Source organism: Homarus americanus, unplaced genomic scaffold, assembly GCF_018991925.1.
Source record: "Homarus americanus isolate GMGI-L3 unplaced genomic scaffold, GMGI_Hamer_2.0 scaffold38179, whole genome shotgun sequence".
NCBI lineage: Eukaryota > Metazoa > Arthropoda > Malacostraca > Decapoda > Nephropidae > Homarus > Homarus americanus.
In genome coordinates this window covers 24,231-44,075 of record NW_024722382.1, presented here as the reverse complement: position 1 = coordinate 44,075, position 19,845 = coordinate 24,231, and the positions used below count along the sequence as shown (strand labels likewise).

The 19,845-nt window shown below is 38.9% G+C and overlaps 1 non-coding gene across 1 annotated transcript; it reads left to right on the top strand.

The window, feature by feature from the left end:
• The first annotated feature begins 18,421 nt into the window (after positions 1–18,421).
• On the top strand, positions 18,422–18,494 carry Trnar-ucu. The gene has a single exon. It is a non-coding gene; the product is annotated as a tRNA-Arg (tRNA).
• Positions 18,495–19,845: the final 1,351 nt, after the last annotated feature.

The following is a 19,845-nucleotide window of genomic DNA, read 5'->3' as shown; positions in this document are numbered from 1 at the left end:
TATGTATGTTGTGTTGTCAAGTAAGAGAAACAATTGAGACCCTGTAATTGAGTGTACTGTAAATGAGGCAGAGAGTCAGATCAGCAACCTGAGACTCGGTCACAATTTTCGTGATGCCATATGGCAGTAGGGTCTACCATTAGACAATACAATATGTTTCCAATATCTTCCCAGGCGTAAGTACCTCCCTGTTTGGTAGCTGCCTACTACCTACTACATTACTATTACAAAATATTTGTTTCGCTACATTTGTATTAATATCAACATTAATATTAGATCATCCAATTACCATTAATGATCCAGCAGCGTCATTCCATGTATGAGATAATTATTGATGACCAACCCGCTGCTGATTTTTCATAGAAAACGAGTTTAAGAACTGCAAATTCACTATGTTTGCAGTGGACACTGTCGTAGTTTTTGTTTATTAAGCAAAATTAAGTTAAAATCAGTTGAAATAATCAAGAGTGAAGTTTGCGAATTATTTTATGGCTCAAATTTTCTCCACTAGTCGGTAAGTTTCCATATCTGTTTAAAATGAAGCCTTTTGATTTAGCTAAGGTCATTGCCAAACCTTCAGTGTCAAGTTTGGAGTGTAGTACCATTCGTAAAGATGATTGGATTTCGTTGGCTAAGCATTATAAAGCAGAGATTAAGTCAAACTGGAAAAAAGGCAACTGTCAAAAATGCCGTAATTAGGTGTTGGGTGGAAAAGTCAGTTTTGTAGGAGTCTGCATTCACACTGTGTGAGATGGAGGAAGATCCGTCAGTAAAATTAATAGAGCTACAGTTAGAAAGAGAGAAGTTGGAGTAGGAAATGAAGTTAAGGTTGCAGGAAAAAGAAATGAAGGACAGGGAAAGAGAAAGGGTGGACAGAGAAAGAGAAAGGGCATTCCACTTAGAGTTGTTGGATAAGAGAGCTACTCCGGGGTCGTGTGACGTAAAATTTGATGTTATTAAAGTGACGAAGTTTGTGTCAAAATTTGACGAACATGATCCTGAAGAGTTTTTCATCCAATTTGAGCAGATTGACACAACTCTTTTCTGCCCTCAGCAGTATTGGCCCTTGCTGATCCAGTCTGTCCTTGTGGCCAAGGGCCGTTCCACTTACCAGTCCCTTACCAGCTCTCCGCAAAATGAGTATTCTGTGGTCAAGGAAGCCATTTTGAAATCTTTCCAGTTGACAGCAGAGTCATTTAGAGATAAGTTTAAAAATATGGTCACACTGTCACTAAGTTGCACAACAGATGGCTATCGGCTAGTGGAGTTAAAACCTAATGAATTTTGTGAATTGACTGCACTAGAGCAGTATTTGAGAGGTGTCCCCACAGATGTCCGTATGTACATTTGTGAGAAGGAAGTTACAACTATTGAGAGAGCTGCCAATTTGGCGGAAAATTTCATTCTTATTCATAAGCATAAAGTTAATGAGGTCCCAGGCCCAACCGTGACTCCAGCTCAAGGTGGTAAGCTCCCGTTTGGTAACAGAGGTCATAAACTCTCCTTTGAGAATGTTGGCAGAGGTTCTGATGGTCATAGTGGAATTGAATTGTAACAGTTTATTTAGCCAGAAAAATACAGATACAGAGTGGATAATAATAACAATATTAACATGGCTGAGCCAGTTGAGAACCTGAGCTCTCTAGCGGGGTTGTGACTTCTGTGTGTTTTTATTGTAAAAAGCCTGGTCACTATATTGCCCAATGTCCTAAGCTCAAAGCTAAGAGTCCCATGACACTCCTGTTGCTACTTTTGCATATATCTCAGCAGATGCTGCGGTTTCTGACCCAGATTGTGTGAATCTTCAGGATTTATACCAGCCCTTTCAGTTTCCTGGTTTTGTGTCCGTGTCCGAGAGTAGTCCTGCTGTCCCTGTGAGCATTTTGAGGGATACTGGTGCTTCACCAGTATTCTGTTGAAAAGTGCTCTTCCATCTGTGGAAGAGGCTTATACTGGTGAGCATATTGTGGAACCACTTGCGTTCCTTTGTGTAAACTGTATCTTCGGACTGACCTTTGTCTCAGCCAGATACAGTAGGGGTTCAGGAAGTTTTGCCAGTGGAGGGAGTAACGTGCCTCTTCGGAAATGATTTAGCTGGTAGCCTTGTTGTTCCGGATCCAGTTGTGTACTCTACACCTTTTAGTAATAACCCTGCTGCAGACCTTGTGAGTAAGTGTGTTGGGTTATTCCCTTCTGGTGCTGTAATCCGTAGTCAAGCTAAAATGATGACATATGGGACAGATGTGAGTGATCAGAGAGATGTTTTGCTTGATTATGATTTGAATAGACCGTTTGATGTTAAACCAGAGCAATGAAATGCAGGTTTAGTGGATCAACCTGTTAGTGATGTAAAAATATTCTAACGCCCGTATTATTAAACAACACCTTCCCTTGAAGAGGATCGTCGTGTTTCAACCCGAGTTTTAAACTAAATGAGTCCTGAGGAACACCGCAGTACTGTACTTAACGGGGTGGTGTGGCGGTAAAATGAACTAATTCCAATAAAATTAATTTATATTGAAATTAGTTAATTTTACCGCCACACCACCCCGTTAAGTACAGTACTGCGGTGTCCCTCAGGACTCATTTAGTTTAAAACTCGGGTTGAAACACGACGACCCTCTTCAAGGGAAGGTGTTGTTTAATAATACGGGCGTAAGGATCGTGTGAATGATGATTTCAGTAGCCTTCCTGTCACAAGAAAGATGTTGATTTCTGCTCAAAAGTCTGACCAGTCGTTGGTTCCACTATTTGCTAGGGCCGTATCAGAACCAGAGAGACATTAAGAATCTGGTGTTTCCTCAGGCTTAGCAGATTTTTGCCGTGCATGTCATGCATGCCAGTTAGCTGGTAAGCCCAATCAAGTATTGTCACCTGCACCTTTAAAACCTTTACCTGTTGATGAACCATTTGCAAAAGTAATCATTGATTGTGTGGGCCCTCTTCCAAACACAGAATGTGGTAATGAAATTTGTTAACTGTGATGTGTGCTTCCACTAGATATCCAGAAGTTATACTTGTGCGGGCACTTGGTTTATATTAAATTATATTATATTATATTATATTATATCTTGGTTTATATTATATCTATTGTATGTTATCAGATGTACTACGCAGTCTAATTTGGGATTCTCACCAAGTGAACTGATATTTGGCCGGGATATCCGTGGTCCTTGAAACTATTGCATGAGAATTGGGTAGAAGATGAATCAAGTCCTGTAAATGAATATGTTGTTAATTTAAAGGAAAATTTGAACCATGTACAGAAATTTGCAAGGTGTAATATGAAGGAAGCCCAAGAGGACATGGAAAGCCAATCTGATGAAACTGCAGAAGATGGAAAATTTAATGTTGGGGATAATGTGCTTTTGTTCTTGCCCATTAGGAAGCTTCCCCTACAAGCTAAGTATCGGGGTCCCTTTGAAGTTTTGAGTAAAGTGGAAGATGTTAACTATGTCATAGCCACGCCTGGACGTAGGACGACTAAAAGACTAGTACATGTGAACCTGTTGAAACCCTATTCAATAGGGTTTCACAATAGGGCCTATTGTGTTAGACATGACAAGTGCCCTTGTGAGAGTTTGAACGCTCGTGACAGCGTACAGCGAATGAGGGTGTGACAAGTCCGTAGACTAGCATCGTTTTCCATCGTAAATATAATTGTTAATGTTCGTGTTCTGGGTAATAAGTTCAATATACAGGAGCGAACACAAACACCTGTATAGTTTTGTAGGTTCGATTTACTGGATAAGAGATATGTACACAAGGGGAGTAGCGCTCTTCAACCTGTCTGCTGGTCAATTACTCTATAGACGACGTATGGCAAGTGAGACATTAACAGCTTCCATACGTCGCCAGGCACATTAATTAGGCATGTGGGACATCTTAAATATATTGCCACACGCTACTAGCTAGGCTGAATAAATAATATATATAAATGGAGCACATACATAATGTACATACATAATATATAATACAGCATACATAATATACATACAGTTAACTAATGCCTTCCTAAGGAAACCATCGACATGGGACCAGGTTTGTTCCACTCACACACGCCTAGTCCTATAGTATATTAGATTAGGTGGTGTGCAATACTGTGACATGTGATGAAGTGGAGGAGGAGTTACCTAAGCATGACTTTGGGGAGTTGAAAGCCGATATCAAACTGAACAATTCTGATGTGTTAAGTGATCCTTTTCCTAAATTGTACCATCTATTACAGGACCAGAGGAGCCATGTAATGTCTCCTACAGGAATTCCAGCCCATCTTTGGTGATGTGCCGCAGCCTAGCCCAGTGGTGACCCATGATGTTGAGTTGGTGGACGACGTAGCCCCAGTAAAACAAGCACCCAACCGCATGTCTCACCAAAAAATCGGCATTCTGATTGACGAGGTGCAGTTCTTGATTGACAATAATTTGGCTGAACCTAGTGACAGTGAGTGGGCATCCCTTTGTGTTCTGGTTCCCTTGTCAGAGCGGGCGAGACGCACATCGGCATTTGTTACCCCCTATGGCTTGTATCAGTATACCGTTATGCCATTTGGTATGCGTAAAGCCCCTCCAACTTTCCAACGTTTGATGTCAGTTGTCATTAATGGTTTGGATGGTGTCGGAGCATATCTTGACAACGGAGTTGTGTTCTCTTCCACATGGAGTGGGCATATTGAGTCACTTGGTTGTCGGTTTAGTCGTCTTAATAGTGCTCGGCTCACCGTTAACCCCGTTAAGAGTGAGTTTGGGCACGCCAAACTAGTATTTTGGGGACATGAGATTGGCTTTGGGACAGTGGCCCCAGTCCAGGCTAAAGTTGAGGCCATTGATACCTTGCCCATGTCCACAAATTGTAAGGCAGTTCAACGCTTTTTGGGCATGGCGGGGTATTATAGGAGATTCTGCTCTAATTTTTCTGATGTTGCTAGACCATTAACTGATTTAGTTAGTCCTAAAAGGGATTTTGTGTGGACGGAAAGTTGTCAAGAGGCATTTGAGAAAATAAAGGCAATTTTTATATCTAAACCAGTATTAAGGGGGACCAAACTTTGACAAACCATTTGTTATACAAGTAGATGCGGGTGACATAGCAGCTGGGGCAGTTTTATTGCAAGCAGGTAATAATAATGTTTTGCACCCAGTATCTTTTATGTCTACTAAATTTAAGCCTCATCATGAAATAACTCTACCATTGAGAAAGAAGCAGCTGCATTGTTAATGGCGCTAGATAAATTTAATGTATACCTTGGGAACAGCAACCAGAAAATCATTGTATATAGCGACCACAACCCCTTGCAATTTGTTACTCTCATGAAGAACAAAAAACAACGTTTAACTCGCTGGTGTTTGGCACTTTAACTGGTGGCACAGCAGTAACTCGCATAAATCTCACCAATACGTCAAGGGTTCGAGCCTCGGCCTGGAAACACGTGAGAAGGGTGTTATCCAGTGTGACCCTCACTACCAAACACCACAGTTTCCCGGTCCCTGGTTTCCTCCTGTACTATCACTGGATAAACTGGCCAAACGGTTAGTTAGCTGATAAGTGGCGAGTATAATTTAAAAAAATGAAATTAGACATATCAATGGTAAGGATAACATTATTGCTGATACCCTGTCTAGGCCATATTAAGCAGATCTAAAAACTGTATTACCAAAGTAAAACCTGACAGGTTTTATTTTAAGGAGGGGGTGTTATCCATGGTGTCATGCAAAGTGGTGCATTGCACTGTGCATAGTGAAATATTTTTTCATTACCCTCAACTTATGTATGTAAAATATTTTGTATAACTATGTGTGAGCAGGGCTAGTACTTAATACCTAAAAAAAATTGGAATGTATGTACAGGTATATATGTTTAACTATATTTGCAGCTCAATGTGGGAGTTATTTTATATTTGTACTGTTAGAGTTATAGGCCCGGGGATAAGGGGTTTTGTCAGTCACTAGTGGGCCTTGGAAGTGGTAGGACGTCTGAGTTTGTCAGTGGTGGATACCTGCTCAAATAAAGTTTAGTTGAGTATTAAATATTCAGTGCTGTTTTATTATTATTTATTGTGTGTACAGTTCAATCAATTATTGTGTTGTAAGGTGGTTTATTGTTTATACACGGTGCACATATTAGTTGTTTATTAAGGATCATGTTTATTCTTTATTCGCTTGATTTAATTTATCTGTTCATTATGGAACTTGCACACTTATTATGGTAAACTTTTGTTATTACATTTTATTTAAATCTTTCGTGACATGTATAATTCCTAACCTTCACTCCTGAACTGTTGTGATAAAGTAAGAGGGCTGTGATTGAACCCCTGACGCACAATTTCGTCCTTATTTGTGTTTGTAACTTTTGCATTGAAAATTTTTTGTCGTGTATTGAAGTAACATTAATTTTAAGTGATAAATATTAAGGATTAAGTTGTGCTGAGTTGCCAATTTTTTTTTGTGCCACATGTGCCTTCATAATTTTATCCATCTTTAACGAAATTCAAGTTGCCAAGTTATGGCATAACACAGAATTAAAAAAAAATAAAACATACTGAATTTTGGATATTATTAATTATCTGAGGTAAGAAATGTTGAAGATGAACTAGTTTTCAAAAACTTGTCATGCTTAGCCAAACTGGTACTCTCCCTTCCCAACTCAAATGCTGAAACCGAAAGAGTTTTTCAATGTTAATTGACACAAAGAACAAAAAAAAAAAAATAAGATGGATCCACAATTACCGAATGCCATTCCCATTACAAAATATGACATGAAAGCAGAAGATTGCAGAAGTAAGAAAATTAAGCCTGAACATTATAATTACCTAATGTATATGTATACATGCACAATTTCTAAAAAATGCGTATCGAAACCAAGAACTTTTCAAGTGTGAAATATTTTGGCTATTTGTCTAGAAGAAATATTTTTAGTTGAGTTTAAATTTAATGAAAGTATGTCCATTTTCCAGATGTTTTATATCCTGCCGCATAATTATTATTTAATTGTGTGATTCTGATCGTGCTCAAAAGTAATAAATTGCCTTAGTTGATGTCACTATGTTCTATATATCTTATATACTGTACATCTTGAAAGAATAATAAAATCATATCTTTAGAAATATATATAAAATTTAATTTCATATATATATATATATATATATATATATATATATATATATATATATATATATATATATATATATATATATATATATATATATATATATATGTGTGTGTGTGTGTGTGTGTGTAACCGGTCGGAATTTACTGGACTTTAATTTCTCACTTGACTTGGGGTTTATTAAAGATTATTAGATGGTAATTGCAGTGGAAGCGCCCCTTTGAGAGTCATCCCGAACCAGCACAAAAACACATAGATTTACTAAACGAAATGAATTGTCCGTGACACGTGGAAGGATAACGTCGGTGACTGGGATGAATGAGACGCACTGTAAAATTTAGACACTTATATTCCCTCCAACACTACAGACACAATCAAATAATGGTACACCAATTTGCACACCTCTTAACCTGAACTTAAAACACTACTCTGGGGAATAAAAGTTATACATGATATTGAAATTATTAGAAACTCAGACAATGCCTCATTAGACAACAATAAATTTACAGTATTAAGAAATGTTGCTTGCACACATGAAACAGGCCTTAAGGGCTTTCAACAAAATTATATCAAGCAATGAGAAAATGGTATAAAAAAATAAGAAATTAATAACTCTACAATGAATAGGCCTTAAGGGCACTCAACAAAATTATATCCAGCAGATGCACACTTCCTAACCTAACTTAAACACTACTCTGGGGAATAAAAGTTATACATGAGATCGGAATTATAAAGAAAAATTAAATGCATTAGAGGAACTAAATCACAGTATCACTCTGGTTTCAATTAGTGACACAAACATTAAAAAACAATATTATCAAAATTATTTAAGAAATATTAAACTACACACATCAAGATAATATCAGTAACTGAAAAAGTAGTATTAACTACACCCAAAAATATTTTCACTGTTATTAAGATGTTACTGAGTCCACCAACACCTGGGAACCCTGCTTCACCCAACTCAAAATACACCCATAATAGATGGAGATAAAATGTTTCTCTAGGTACCCCCTAGACTTCTGGTCTCAGTGTGTGACCAATAATGTACTCAGATAGCCTCAGTGTACTCTCAGTGTGTCCATGGACGGGAAGAGAGAACACCAGCAGGTGACCCCTAGCCAGTAGGTAATACTTCTAGCTGACCGAAAACACGTGGTGCTGTGCACCCACGTGGCAAGAACTGATCACCGAATGCTGATGCTGGTCCCGTGTCGTTTTAGTTGTCGGGAGCACTTGTTCACTCAAGAGATCCCTTGATATCCCCGCTGACCAGTGACAAGCCTGCACCGATCGTTCCAACTGCGACAATCGCAAATCATCAATCATCAAGGGCAGTCTCAAACGGCAGTCAATCTCCCGCAGTCAATCTCTAGCAGTCAATTTCTCGCAGTCAATCTCTGGCAGTCAAGTGGGTTCTGACGGAAACCCTGAAATTAACTCACTGTTATGCTGCAATAGCACAACACAGGTGACTAGACCACGTGACCATTTCGTCCTCTCTGACGCACAGTCTCCTATGTTCGACTGCTGTCGTCTGACTGAGAGCCAGCCAGCCTCGTGTCTACCCAAGGCGTTAGCTTAGGCCCACGTGGCATATTTTCCTCCTAACTAATAACTTTCTTGGGACACCCGTAACATTATTCAGACTGATAAACGACCTTTAATAATTTCAAATTTAATAATAGTCATTTAACTTCATGAATCGTATCATTATTAATTCGGCAAACTACATTCAATATCGTATAGGTCTAGTTCCAAAAGCTCTCACTATGGGCAAGAGCGCTCTCTTCCTCAGTCGACCTTGAAAACTCAGTATCACCCATGATGCGGTGTTTGAAATCACACTGAAATTTCTGAATATTACAATCGACCCCCCTGAAAAAAGACAGCACTGTCCTCATGTGCTGAGAAAAAGTATGCAACGACCCCCCAGAAAAGACTTGTCCTAAATACTGCATCTCACCCCTTTAACGTGCTAAACAGCATTCCCGTCTTCTCTTCTCCCCTTCTCTCTCCGCTAACATATATATATATATATATATATATATATATATATATATATATATATATATATATATATATATATATATATATATATATATATATATATATATATATATATATATATGCTGATAACCGCAAGGAAACAAGATAACACGAAGTTCCTAAGCACTTTCGTGTAATTCACATCTTATCAGCATGTACAGTCGCACCAAAAAGTATCAGTGCAGGGTGAGGTCGACGAGTTCAGAAACGATATGTATACACTGTGATATGTCGGGAAGGTTGGTAAGTGTATCCTCATAACCCCCCCTCCTTCCACTAGGTGTTGTCATATGGCTGACAATCAGGGCTGCCAACATATGGCTGGAACAACTAGCCTTTCCCAATACCTATCGTCACTGGTCTCAAATTGTTCACATTACAGTATGCACCGATACTTTTCGTTGCGAGTGTACTTGGATCACGCGCACCGACAGTGATTTACTTGCATATATATATATATATATATATATATATATATATATATATATATATATATATATATATATATATATATATATATATATATATATATATATATATATATACTGATAACCACAAGGAAAGAAAAACACGAAGTTCCCAAGCGCTTGGAAACTTCGTGTTTTCTTTCTGATTATCATATATACCTAGATCACGCGCACCTACAGTGATTTACTTGCATATATATATATATATATATATATATATATATATATATATATATATATATATATATATATATATATATATATATATATATATATATAGACTTTGTTATATTTCACACAAAGCCTGTTCAACGAGCTTATGGCGCCGTGAACCTCAAATGGGGACCACCCACCTACGTGATATGGGTGGTCCCCACCCTTATCACGTAGGTTCACAGCGCCATAAGCTCGTTGAACAGGCTTTGTGTGAAATATAACAAAGTCTAGGGCTGCTTTTAGTATCCTGGTGGTCCAGCGGTTAGCGTTCCCCGGTCACAGTCATAGGCTTGTGGCCCGTGGGTTCGAATCCTGGCGGTTTGAGGTGTTGATTGTATGTAGAAGTCTGCGTGCTTTATTGGGCTAATGAAATATATATGGATCCTCGTGTTTCGAAGCCGGATTTGGTAAAACGTTACTCTGACCACCTACGTGATACGGGTGGTCCCCATTTGAGGTTCACGGCGCCATAAGCTCGTTGAACAGGCTTTGTGTGAAATATAACAAAGTCTAGGGCTGCTTTTAGTATCCTGGTGGTCCAGCGGTTAGCGTTCCCCGGTCACAGTCATAGGCTTGTGGGCCGTGGGTTCGAATCCTGGCGGGTTGAGGTGTTGATTGTGCTGATAACCACAAGGAAAGAAGAAAACACGAATATTTAAAGATTAGTAGGGTCATTACCTAATACCTGACCATTGTGGACCTGGTCTCACCCTCCTCTGTATATATACACCTTGGTTTGTATTTCTCTCTCTAGTCTGTACTCACCCCTGAAGATGTGAATTACACGAAAGCGCTTGGGAACTTCGTGTTTTCTTCTTTCCTTGTGGTTATCAGCATATACCTAGATATATACAGTGATTATTATATATATATATATATATATATATATATATATATATATATATATATATATATATATATATATATATACCTAAAGCCTGAGGCATAGGGGAATGTAGGGGAATTTCATCGCTTGTGTAGGGCTGAGGAGTCTCGAGGGGTTGGCAACTTGGCAAAGCTGGCAACCCTGGTCAGCAGATCAACAGTCAGGACAGGCTGCACCAAAGTGCACACTGCACAGTTGAGCAGAAGAGAGGAGATTGCCCTTGAGAGATGGTGTGTGATCATCACAGTCTTGTGTATTGTTCTTAAGGAGTGTCATCGATGACTGTCTGTTACACAATTAACTATGAATTATGCGGAACGCCACATTCCGTCCCGTGTCTGGGATACAGCACCATAGTGAACGTAAGCCATGGTAGTTTTCTTGTGTCCTTCGCAATTAGTGAATTTTTAGTTTAGATTTAAGCTGCTAAACTGGGGGACTTCACAACCAATGCGTAAATTTTGTTTTTGTTGATTCTTTTGTACTGCGCACATTATTGTCATTCCTAAAAACCCCCTTTAATTCATATTACGCTACATAACATTCAAATCCACCGCTCTTGTAGAATCTCAGAAAACGGGAAGCATGGGTAAAGGATAACTCACCTACTCAATGTTACTGAATCATTTGTTGAATTATACCCAGGTACTGTTATATAATATTAATTGTATGTATTCATAGCATTAAGGAGCACTCAAGGTATCTATAGGATGGTTGTGAGAGTCCAATTGATCCGGGCTAGTGTACTATCCGGGCTAAGTGTAGATCGTGGTTTGAAGGTCATACTATTTACGTCTGTGAATGTTTAGTGAACATAACTTCCGCAGATATCAGATGAAAATACATGAGAACAATGATTTGGAAAAAGAATAAATGTATCAGAACTATGTGAAGTGTTGGAAGTGATCCAGAAAATATCTGATATACCCACGTTATGAACATTCGGCTTTTGTTTCAAGGTAGCGTCCCTTGTACCCGGACTACAAGTTTGAGTTAATGATATCGCCCAATTAATTTCCCCAGGAACTGTCAAACCTAGGCCGCCCCTTAGTATGTAAGTTAGGATTAAAATATGTATTTATAAGACACAAGGTCACAATAAACGGGAAAGTGTTCATGTGAGAACCATAAGAAATCAAATGAAAATTAAAGATTGGAAACTGTAAGCCTACACGGTGAGAGGCGGCAGGACACTGCCCTCAGTATCCTTCGTCTTCTCATCGAAACAGGTCAGTGTCCTCCATCGGGTTACATCCAGCCCCAAAAAGACTTATATAGCAGTTATTACGGCTTAAAACTTTGCCTGATGTATAAAGTGAAGTAGTAATGTGTTAGGGTGGGTAATAACGGCCCATCAGGCATTATTTCTCAGTATCCTTCGTCTTCTCATCGAAACTGGTCCCACGCGGTCAGAGTGCCTTTCTGTGCGTCAGCCATTATCCCTGTGAGCGTCCCACCATGTGAGATGACTACTCCCAGCTATGCTACTCCACTGTGAACCTGTGGATTCCCAGCATACCACCACACATGAGTAGGAATACATAATGGAATATTTGAGAAACTCCGCGGTCGTCACTTGGAGCGACCTATAATACCAGGCGTAGAAACAGTAGTGGTATGTCTCTTGGTGAAGCCCTCGTCTCTATCCCCCGAGGGCGGTGTGCGAACGAGGTGCCGGATATGTGTACCTAGAAATTACAAGGAGTCTCATACTTGCAGGTGTGGAGTGTAACAGGTGTGGTGAGATGGTACTACAGGGAGGTGAGATGGTGCTACTATGTATGATAACCTAAGGTGCTATATTCCCTACATGTGGAGCAGTCTGACGTGTTGAGTGTTATTGTAAGAAGGGATGACCGAGGTAAGGAGGTCACTGATTGTTATGCGCAATAAGTATGTGGATGACACGCAATTAATGTAAGACGTCTGTTGTTGAGCAGGGTAACCAAAATCATCGTTGTTATTCTGAGGAAGGCCAACTCACTTGTATTTTAACGGAATGCAATATGTTTTATAAGGAATAAATTAGTTAAGACGTTTTATTGTTTCACCCTTCTTTCCCTTATCGATCTGGTCAATGAAAAACCCAATCCAATACCTAGTCCACTCTGCCCGCTACCTAAAGAGCTACATACTGCCCAGAGGGGGTCTGGTGGCAGCATCCCTTAGAAATTAAGAATAGAGTTAAGTTATCCCCTTAGACTTAGTGACCCCAGAATCTGGCAGTATACTTGCTATATTTTCATCAGTGAGTTCTGATTTAATAATCATTTTATGGGCTTCGTTTGTTAGATAATTAGGCGACTAGACGCGCACTACTATGAGATAAAGAACAGCAGTAAATGTACAGTAGTTTCAAGGTTGGATGTTAATTTGATATTCGATTCTCAGAGGCCGATATTTTTTTTTTTAACGAAATGGCATCGGGTTTTCAAACCAACGGCATTCCTTTAGAAATCAGTTATGTGACATTTTGCATAAATATTTTGTTTTACCGGTCAATCAATTATTTTTTTTTAAGGAAGTGGAATGATTTTAACTGAAACGTGTTAATAATTTTTCAGTCATAAATTTAAGGGCTGTTTCGATTGATTCCTTTCTTTGTGTAATGAGACTTAAAAGCGTTTGAATTTATACTATAGTCGTTTGAGGCAGTCGGTAATTTCTAATCCATCCATGATGTAATTGAAAAGGTTTAAAAATGTTAAATAAAATAAGAATATAAACGTTATCCATAAAATCTTTCATAGAAAATAAATATAAAATAAGTCAAAGAAAACGAACTGCATCCTGACAAGAATTGGGTAAACTATTTTTGCAATTCAGTTAAATCGTCATATAAGTTTATACTTAGTTCACTATCAATACATAACAAATACAGGTATACAACGCAGGTGTACTGTACAAAATACATAAGTTTTTTTTCGCTTGACGGCAGACACCAGGCACGAGAAAATTGTGTTCGTTTCCCTAGTTCCCTGCCGATACATAAGCCTAATCCTTATAAGTTTCTTGAGAGATACTTTGGGTTAGGTTAGGTTTGACGATATATTTCCCTATTTTTTAACAGATGAATTGATTTCTCTTAAGTGATTAAAAACCTCAGATGTTGAAACACAGAAACAAAAGCCGTTTTTTTTATGAAGGGGTTAGGTTAGGTTAGGCGTCACTGTTCGCTCTATTTCAGTTTATTTGACCAAGAAACATCAGTGTGTCAAGCGGGGAGGAGAAATAACACTGCCTCACCTCACACACACACACTGACATCGACCAGAGCATTGTCAATCACACGCGTGGGGAAGAGCTGATGAAAGATGCCTCCGAACTACCAGAGTGGAAGAGAGAGTGACAGACAGAGAGGGACAGATCGAGAGAGAGTGACAGGCAGAGAAACAGAGAGTTGTAAATACTGATGTTCACATAAATTTTAGATCGTGTAAATATAAGCAGGTGAGCAAAAGATTCGAAAACACACACACACGCACACACACACACACACACACACACACACACACATTCGTGGTGGGCGAGTAACCATGTCCTCTGCCATGTCACCGCCCAACACCACTTTAATGTTTCAGATGACAGAGCCTGGAGGAGGAGGAAGCCTTACCTGACGGAGCTGACAACTTGCGTCTCAACCACTAGAGGAGGTGGCTGGTGTGGGGTGTTGGTGAGGAAACTCACACACCTGTCCTGTCGTGGCCCAACACTACTTTAAGCCTTTGAGGATAACGGTTTAACCCTTTTAGGAGGATGGTTAAACCTTAATCCTTTGGATAATTTTTTTAACACTGATGATGATAGTTTAGCGGATGGGATGGAGAAAAGAAGAGAGGGAGGGTGAGAGAGAGAGTGGGATAGATGGAGGGAGAGAAAAAGGGAGGGTGGACTAGAGAGAGGGAGAAGGGAGAGAAGGAGGCTTATCATGACGGTGGTTGTAACTCCACTTCACACAGGCAAGAGGAGGAGAGACAAGTCAGGGATATGTGTTAGGTTATCTCTGAAGAACAGTAAAAGCTAACATTATACTGTACTGCAAAACTACTATACTTTCTAAAACTTAATTTACACACACACACACACACACACACACACACACACACACAAACACACACACACACACACACCAGAGTAATTGTTGGTAAATACCTCATCACATATTACACTTTATGGCTCCACTTAGTAAAATATTACAACACAAAAGCTGTTTACAATATATCAAGGGCCAGATTACACACGACGCCCTAAGCATAAGTTATTACCTCGTAAATGTGTATATTCATATAAGGAGGACCGTAAAAAGTGATTACTCATCATGATACAGCAGTTTTTTGATTGAAGGCCTCGTAAACGTACTTCCAGTCGAGATTGTGCACAGGAAATTGAGTAGTGCTTAACTTGAGAGAGGGAGAGAGAGAGAGAGGGAGATTTCCTCAAAGTGCCCACCTGTAATCTTTAAATAATTTCAGGACTTTTCTCATAATGTATTAACGAATAAAAGCATCTTCCTGGTAATGTAATTCTGGTTCTTTTTCATCAGCCTAAATTATCCTAACTTTCCCAACTTCACTGGTGGATGTTATTGGAATGTGAGGAATGTTTCTTCAGTGCTACTTAACGGAAAAAATGACCAATTTATGTTGTTTAATGTAAGGCACATCGTATGGAACCTCATCCCCTTGTTGACATTCTTATATGTAAATTCCTGCAATTCTCTCTCTCTCTCTCTCTCTCTCTCTCTCTCTCTCTCTCTCTCTCTCTCTCTCTCTCCAATCTCGCTGCCAAATCGCCAATTATGACTTGCTGTTGACTTTGCCGAAACAAGCCTTGATCGAGCGAACCTTGATGGTCGGGTCAACACACACACAGCGACACATTCATCCTGGCGTGTTTGTTTTGACAGCTGTGGTCTGCGTCCCTCTCCCTCCCATTCATCTACCTCTTACTACCTTACTACCTCCATTCCGAAGTTTATAAAGCGCATTTTGTTTTGTTTTTTTAACATAAAACCCAGATAATTTTTGTTTCCGATTATGTATCGTATTATAAGTCCATCATCAGCCTCACCAGACCATTTCACTTCTTCCTCACAAAGCTAATAGCCAACTTAGCCAACAATCAACATCATCAGACCAGAAGCGGCACTCTGAGGGCAAACAAAACTTATCTATGATGATATTGGGTCAATAAGCCGATAACTCAGGGAAAAGTGCAAACCAGAGTGATTTCTCCATTGTAACAACAGAACCACAGAAAAAGGCACATGACAAAACAGTTGCTGGGTTTTCTACACAAGTGACCTCTTCTTTCTTACTGCTGAAGACAAATGTTTCAAAGAAGTCATGAACACCGCTAGACCAGGATATTCTCCGCCATCACCTAAGGATCCAGTAGGAGCATTGCTGGATGACATTTATTACTGTTTCATGCAATCCTAGATTTTATTATCCATTAAATGAAAAAGTTTCTTGCCACTAAGTATGAATAACTAACATTCTCATATTCATATACTTGTAGTTATTAAAATTAACTAATTATAGGTTTTGTGTATAATTAAGTCCAAATTAACTTTAAATTTTGTGATTAAAAGAAACATTTGAAGAAAAATAACAGTTAAATGGGCAAATTAGTGTTTTTTTTTGGGGGGGGGGGACTTTTTTGTCTAGGTGAGGAAAACTGCTGCCAACCCTGCATCTTATCCTTTTCCTTCTCGTTCTCACCTACCTATTTCTTTCCCATCTATCTTTCCCTCTCACCCACCTGTTCGTCCGTCTTCCCTCTCTCTCACCTCTCCATCCCCATCCGTTTCTCTCTCATCACTCACCTACTCTCCTTCTCTCTCTTCCTATCCCCCCTCTCACCTATTTCCCCTCTTGTCTTACATCTGCGTTCAATAATCTCTGGACAAGCTTACCCACGTTTAAGTAATACTGAGCAAAAAAAACGTCACGCAAAATTAGAATGGGTGTTTTAATAATAATAATAATAATAATAATAATAATAATAATAATAATAATAATAATAATAATATTGATAATATAAAAATGTGTGTGTGTGTGTGTGTGTCATGTTTGAGATGAACTGAAAGGAAACTAAACACAATGAGAATGAAGTCAAGATAAAGAGAGACAAAGAAGGAAAGAATGATAGACAGAGAGAGAGAGAGAGAGAGAGAGACGCCCATCCATCGCTGTCTTTTCGTTGATTGGACGAGATTGTCTTCCATTGTCGAACCACAATTTAGCGGTAACAACTACAGTCTCGTCGTATCGATTTCACCATCAGTTTCCTTTTGGCGGTACTGAGGTAGTGGTGAGGCCATGAATGGGGAGATATTATCCTTAAGTAGCTGCTTCTTGTACTGTAGTGGTCATTCATGGGGTGAGAGAGAGAGGGGGGGAGGGAGAGAGAGAGATTACCTGTCATTCATGAGAGACAGACAGACAGATGGAACACAACCACAGGTAACACACACACACACTCCCTAAGGGATCGTCAGGCCTATGGAATTCACTTTCATCACAACAACACAATACTTCCCTCACCCCCTCACCTCTCGCACCTCCCTCATGGCTTACCTTCCTCACCTCTCACACCACACTCACCTGTCACATCACCCCACTCTTTCTCACATCTCTCTCTCTCTCTCTCTCTCTCTCTCTCTCTCTCTCTCTCTCTCTCTCTCTCTCTCTCTCTCTCTCTCTCTCTCTCTCGCCTTCTCCTCTCTTTCTCTCACCTCCCTCCTATCTCACACACCTCCCCCACTCTCTTACACCTCCCCTTCTCTCTTTCACACCTTTCCCGTCTCACCAACACGCCAGGGTGAGTGTTCACAAGACACCCCCGGCAGCGTCCCCGTCAGAAAAGAAGGAGCCGGGAATTGGAAAATAAATCTTTATTAATGTCTTTTTCCTTCTTGGCTTAAGAACTTCTATATATTCATCTGCTTTTTTTTTAATTTCTGTGTGGCCAAAACCTTACCAAGCCTGACCTAACGTGTGGGAGGCAGGTGTGGGAGACAGATGGAGGTGACAGTTGTGGAGAAAAATGTAGTGTGTACATATTAAGATATTGTCTCTTAGTTATAAATTGATGATGTAGAATAATGTAGATGAAAAGATTAATTCCAAATTCAGGTAACGTGTGTGTGTGTGTGTGTGTGTGTGTGTGTGTGTGTGTGTGTGTGTCATAATAATATAATCACAAGACGAAAAAAGAACTTGCCCTATGTTTTACTTTCATTAATATAGATCAAACTAGACAGGGTAAAAAAAATGGAAACAAATAAATATTACATTGTTTTATCCAAACAAAAACATTACACTAGAGTATCACCATTCATCAGGTAATGTTTACTCGCTGTAGGGGAGGCGAGGTAATGATTGTGACGAAGGGTCCCTCACTGATGTGGACACACTGCCCAGACGCGTTAGAGGGGTAACTCTGTATGATAGGGTTCCTCTCTGATGTGGACATACTGTTCAGATGGTTCGTGACTGGAGGGGTGGCTCTCTAGTTTGTTAACAATGGACGATGAGGTTGCCCTTTGATGTGGTAACTATGGCGGTAGAGCAAAGTTTTGATGTGGTTATTGTGACGATAGGGTAACTCTGATGTGGTAATATGACAGGAGGGTAACTCTCTAATGTGGTAACTATGGCTGGAGTGTCTCTCTCTAATATGGTAGTAATGTAGTGTCCCCGTGGCGCAGTGGAAAGCGCGATGGACTTCTAATCCATAGGTCCCGGGTTCGACCCCCGGCGGGGATGACCAGTTTAGTATGGAGTAGGCAGCTATCCAACAGGGAGGTACTGCCGCCTGGGAGGATATTGAAAGCATAATGTATTGGCTAATGGTAGACCCTGCTGCCATATGGCATCACAAAAATTGTGACCAAGTCCCAGGTTGCTCATCTGACTTTTTGCCTCATTTACACACAAATGCAGGGTCTCAGTTGTTTTAAGAACACAACATACTTTATATATCGTTTCTCACATTTTATTATTATTATTATTATTATTATTATTATTATTATTATTATTATTATTATTATTATTATTATTATTATTATTATTATTATTATTATTATTGTTATTATTATTATTATTATTATTATTATTATTATTATTATTATTATTATTATTATCATTATTATTATTATTATAATTATTATATTATTATATTAATGTTTTTTTCATTTAATATTTTTTCTATTTTTTTATTAATTATTATTTTTATTATTATTATTATTATTATTATTATTATTATTATTATTATTATTATTATTATTATTATTATTATTATTATTATTATTATTATTATTATTATTATTATTATTATTTTTATCATCATTTCGCCCCCAGGCCCTGATGTGGGCCATTCACCTGTGCCCTAGTGGACTAATCCCGTAAATATATATATAAAATATGGACACACATTCATATATCTCAAAAGTCATGTCGGGTTACTGTTATTTGGTGAGAACTATAACTGAGAGAACATAAAGAATGAGACCTGATGGAGTGCCGAAGATTAGAAACAGAAACGAATGAAAAATATAATAAATAAAAGATATTAAAGTGACAGTAAATGAGAAATTCCTGAACTATCTAGACAGTTACCAAATAACATCCCGAGGTCTCCCTTGTGTTCTGTCTAAACATCTTTATCACAAAAGATATCCACGCGACAGCAATATCACATAAAGATATTCAAAGTGGCAGCCAGAGAAAGAGGTCTTGCGTCTGTCTAAATGGCTTTATCAAAGGAGATATTCCTCGGTGACAGCGGGAGAAAGCCTCGTGTCACTTGTGCGGAAGAGTTTTCTTGAGTCGATGTTTGGTGGCGGGTCGACCAAGATGCAATTTTCAGACCCAGCTGGAAGGTGACGTGGGTGGTGTCCCGGCTCTCTCAAAATAGCCAGTTGCTTCCTCACGACATAGTCAAGAGAATCAACTTTGTTTTATTCCCAACATACATGTCTTAGAAGCCACGTCTTGTAAAAATAAAAGAATAACATTTATGCATATAGAAGATTCAATACTTCGAAAGTATAATATATAATTAAAGTTACTTTTTTTCTGAATTTGTGTAGAATATGATATAAATTACCCTTTTCTA